We start from the raw sequence: 5,613 nt of genomic DNA, 5'->3' as shown, positions 1-5,613 counted from the left end.
CATTCCTGGGTGTGTTATCGAGGATGAATTAGGAAAATTATGAAAACAACATATATTGAATGTGAACTAAGGATAAACTAAATATTAGATACTACTGAGGAAATAAAGGAAGTATAAAACAGAATCAGAAATCTCTCAGGGAAGAAAAATACACAAAAATTGTCCACAAAAGTCTACAGAAAAAAAATATGTAGCGATGGATTTTTGAAAGTTTCAAACATAAGTTGTATAGAAGCTGAGAGGAAAGAGAGAGAGAGACCCTTTATGGTAAAGTTCATGGAGAAAGTAATATGTGAAGTGGGCTTTAATGGAGTGGTAAGAATTTAGTAGCAAGAGAGTGGTGAGATTAGGGCAAGAAGAAAGCCTTTGCCCATGAGATAAACATGTGGGGGTCATGATAGGAAAACATTATACCATACATATATAAACAGCGTGTATCTATCCATTCCCCTTGTCGTATTAGGTGTTAATTTGTGTGGACAAAAAAAAAAAAGTTCCAATCCTCAATAAATAGACTACACGGGTATTAGACTTTAAGAGGGAAAAAATGCAATGTAAAAAAATTTTTGATACGTACAAGAAGTGCAGGCAAATTTTGAGGTATGTTTAAACTATAATCACAAAACTTAAATGGAAAAAGAGTAGTTTGTACCCTGAAACCAAAACTCAAGAAAGGTATCACAAGAAAACTACAGACCAGTATCTCTTTTGAATATAGATGCAAAAACCTCAGCAAAATACTAGCCAATAGAACCAAATCACCAGCAACATATAAAAAGGATTATACACCATGATCAAATGGGATTTATCCCATGAAAAAAATTTGGTTTAACATATGAAAAATCAATGTAATACACCCATATTAATAGGATAAAGGGAGAAAAAAACATGGTCATCTCAATAGATGCAGAATAAGCATTTGACCAAGTTCAGAATCCTTTCATGATAAAACATTTGACGAGCAAAGAAAGAAACTTTCCCAACCTTATAAAGAGCATCTATAAAAAGCCCACAGCTAATATTATACTTAACAGTGAAATACTGAAAGTATTCCTGCTAAGATTAGGAATAAGACAAGGATATTCACTCTCACTATTTCTTTTTTTTTTTTAATTTTTTTTGCATTGTTTAATTGAAGTATAGTTGCTGTACAATACTATTTAAGTTACAGGTGTACAATATAGTGATTCACAATTTTTAAAGGTTATACCCCATTTATAGTTATTATAAAATGTTGGCTATATTTCCCATATTATACAATTTGTTTTGAAATTTTGAATTTTATTTATTTTTTTATATAGCAGGTTCTTATTAGTCATCAGTTTTATACACATCAGTATATACATGTCAATCCCAATCGCCCAATTCATCCCACCCCCAGGACCCTAAAACTTCACTGAACCTTCACGGGGGGTTAACTCCTAGTTCTGGATACACATGTATCTTATGAGGGCAGCTGGGGTGCCGACCACTTTTCCCCCTTGGTGTCCGTACGTTTGTTCTCTACATCTGTATCTCAGGTTCTGCCCTGCAAACCGGTTCATCTGTACCATTTTTCTAGGTTCCACATATATACATTAATATATGATATTTGTTTTTCTCTTTCTGACTTACTTCACTCTGTATGACAGTCTCTAGATCCATCCACATCTCAACAAATGACCCAATTTCGTTCCTTTTTATGGCTGAGTAATATTCCATTGTATATATGTGCCACATCTTCTTTATCCATTTGTCTGTCGATAGGCATTTAGGTTGCTTCTATGTCCTGGCTATTGTAAATAGTGCTTCAGTGAACATTGGGGTGCATGTGTCTTTTTGAATTATGGTTTTCTCAGGGTATATGCCCAGCAGTGGGATTGCTGGATCATATGCTAATTCTATTTTTAGTGTTTTAAGGAACCTCCATACTGTTCTCCATAGTGGCTGTATCAATTTACATTCCCACCAACAGTGCAAGAGGGTTCCTTTTCTCCACACCCTCTCCAGCATTTGTTGTTTGTAGATTCTCTGATGATGACACTCTCACTATTTCTGTTTAACATTGTATTGGAGATTCTAACAGTTAGGTAAGGGAGAAAAAAGACACCCAGGTAAAAAAGAAGTAAAACTATCTCTATTCATAGATGGCATGATCTCATGTATAGAAAATCTTAAAGAATCCACAAACACAAAAAATAAAACATCTTATAACTAATAACTGAGTTCAGCAACACTGGAAGATACAAGACCATTATACAAAAATTATTTATATTCCTATATACTCGTAATGAACAATTCGAAAATGAAATTTAGAAATGATTCCACTTACATTAGTTTCAAAGGGAATAAGTCAACAGTCTGCAACCTTTTTGGCACCGGGGACCGGTTTTGTGGAAGACAATTTTTCCGTGGACGGGGGTGGGGAGGGATGGTTTCAGGATGATTCAAGCACATTACATTTATTGTGCACTTTATTTCTGTTATTATTAAATTGTAATATATAATGAAATAATTATACAACTCACCATAATGCAGAATCTTTGGGAGCCCTGAGCTTGTTTTCACTTGCCACTCACTGACAGGGTTTTGATATGAGTCTGCAAGTGATTGCTTTATTATCTCTGTGCAGTCAAACCTCTCTGCTAATGATAATCTGTATTTGCAGCCGCTCCCCAGCGCCAGCATCACCGCCTTGGCTCCACCTCAGATTATCATAAGGAGCGAGCAAGCTAGATCCCTCGCATGCGCGGTTCACAGTAGGGTTCGTGCTCCTATGAGAACCTAATGCTGCCGCTGATCCGACAGGAGGTGGAGCTCAGGCAGTAATGCAAGCTATGGGGTGTGGCTGTAAATACAGATGGAGCTTCACTCACTTGCCTGCCGCTCACCTCCTGCTGTGCAGCCCAGTTCCTAACAGGCCACGGACCGATAGCGGTCCATGCCAGGAGTTGGGGACCCCTGGAGTAAGTTACTTAGAAGTCAACAAAAGAAGTATGAGACTTGTACACTGAAAATCACCAAAGATAATTGAAAGAAATTAAAGAAGACCTAAGTAAGTGGAAAGCTATCCCCATGTTCCTGGATTAGAAGATGTAATAGTGTTAACATGGCAATACTTCGCAAATTTATCTACAGATTCAACCCAATCCCTATCAAAATCCCAATTAGTTTTATTGCAGAAATTGACAAGCCAATTCTAAACTTCATATGAAAATATAAGGTACTCAGACCAGCCAAAACAATCTTGGGGAAAAAAAACAGTTGAAGGACTTAGATCTCTGATATTAAACTCCCTCTAAAGCTACAGTAATCAAAGTATTGTGCTGCTATCCTAAGTATAGATATATAGGTCAATGGAATAGAATGTAGAGTTCAAAAATAGACCCATACAGTTATTTTCCATTCATTTTTGACAAGGGTGCTGAGACCATTTGATGGGGAAAAAGTAGTCTTTTCAACAAATGGTACTGGTACAACTGGGTATCTACATGCAAAGAATGAAACTGAACTCCTGCCTCACAGCTTGTACAGAAATTAACTCAGTGTGGCTCAACAACCAAAAAATAAGAGCTAAGACTATAGCACTCCTAGAAGAAGACATAGGACTAAATCTTTGTGACCTTGGATTCGACAACTGTTTTTTAGATGTGACACCAAAAGCACAAGCAATTCAAGAAAAAATAGATAAATTGACGTCAGCAAGCATAAAACATTCTGTGTGTCAAAGGACACTATGAAGAAACTGAAAAGACAGCCCACAGAATGGGAGAAGCATATTTGCAAATCATATCTTCAGTAAACATCTAATGTCCAGGTTATTTAAAGAATTCTTACAACTCAAAACAAGAGACAAACAATTTAATTTAAAAATGGGTAAAGGATTTGAACATTTCTCCAAAGAAATACCAATGGCCAGGAAGCACAAGAAAAACGCTCTACATCATTAGTCATCAGGGAAATGCAAATCAAAATCACAGTTAGTTGCCTATATATACATATTATTTTTTGTGCATTTATTTTTATACAATTTTTAAAGGTTACACTCGGGCTTCCCTGGTGGCGCAGTTGTTGAGAGTCCGCCTGCCGATGCAGGGGACACGGGTTCGTGCCCCGGTCCGGGAAGATCCCACATGCCGCGGAGCGGCTGGGCCCGTGGGCCATGGCCGCTGAGCCTGCGCGTCCGGAGCCTGTGCTCCGCAACGGGAGAGGCCACAACAGTGAGAGGCCCGCGTACTGCAAAAAAAAAAAAAAAAAAAAAAAAAAAAAAAAAGGTTACACTCCATTTACAGTTATTACAAAATATTGGCTCTGTTCCCTGTGTTATACTAAAAATGCTTGTAACCTTACACTCAATAGTTTGCACGTCCCACTCCCCCACCCCTATATTGCCCCTTCCCCTCTCTCTCCCCACTGGTAACCACTAGTTTGTTCACTGTATCTGTGAGTCTGCTTCTTTTTTGTTATATTCACTAGTTTGTTGTACTTTTTGGATTCCACACATAAGTGATATCATACAGTATTTGTCTTTCTCTGTCTGACATTTCACTTAGCATAATACCCTCCAAGTCAAATTCAAAAAAAAAAAAAAAAAATATATATATATATATATATATATATATATATATATTTTTTTTTTTTTTTTTAAGCAAAATAACAAGTTCTGTGAGGATGTGGAAAAACTGGAACCTTCATTCAGTACTAGTAGGAATGTAAAAGTGTGTAGCCTCTGTTGAAAACATTCTGGTAGTTCCTCAAAAAATGAAACACAGAATTACCATACGACCCAGTCATTCTACTCCTAGGTATATACCCAAGGAAATTGAAAATATATGTTCATACAGAAATTTGTATACAGATATCCATAGAAACATTCATGGCAGCCAAAAAGTAGAAACAACCCAAATGTCCCTCACCTGGTGAATAGATAAACAATTGTGGTATATCCATACAATGGAATATTATTCAGCTATAAAAAATGAAATACAGATGCATACTACAGCATAGATACAACTTGAAAACATTATGCTACGTGCGCGAAGTTAGACAGAAAGGCCACATATTGCATGATTCCACAGTAGACAAATCCATAGAGATAAAAAGTAGATTAGTGGTTGCCAGGGACTGGAAGTGGGGAGAGTAAGAAATGTCTGATAATAGGCATGAGATTTCTTCGTTTATAAAGACATTATAGTTTTAGTGGTTTTAAATTCACAGCAAAATTGAGAGGAAGGTACAGAGATTTCCTACATATGCACTGCCCCACACATGCGTGGTTCCACTCATTATCTACATCCCCACCTGAGTGGTACATCTGATACAACTGATGAACCTACCTCAGCACATCATAATGAGACCTCTTTTTGGGGTGATGCAGATATTCTGGAATTCGATAGTGGTGATGAATGCACAATTCTTTAACACATTGAAAACTACTGAGTTGTATACATTAAAAAGGTAAACTTTATGATATGTGAATTTTATCTCAATTAAGATGTTAGCATAAACAATGGTGGGAAAGTTGTTTAAAAAAGTGATTCAGGGAGGACCTTCAAGATGGCGGAGGAGTAAGACGTGGAGATCACCTTCCTCCCCACAAATAAATCAAAAATACATCTACATGTGGAACAAGTC

General features: G+C 36.9%; 1 protein-coding gene across 2 annotated transcripts in view; it reads left to right on the top strand.

Annotated features, from left to right (window-relative positions):
- DPP6 (dipeptidyl peptidase like 6) overlaps nt 1-5,613 on the top strand; it is an 800,631-nt gene that overhangs the window by 386,659 nt on the left and 408,359 nt on the right. The window lies entirely within an intron of this gene.

The sequence above is a fragment of the Lipotes vexillifer genome, unplaced genomic scaffold, assembly GCF_000442215.2.
Source record: "Lipotes vexillifer unplaced genomic scaffold, Lipotes_vexillifer_v1.1 scaffold944, whole genome shotgun sequence".
Classification (NCBI taxonomy): domain Eukaryota; kingdom Metazoa; phylum Chordata; class Mammalia; order Artiodactyla; family Lipotidae; genus Lipotes; species Lipotes vexillifer.
Note: the sequence above shows the minus strand (reverse complement) of the source record. Positions and strands in the feature narration are given on the sequence as shown.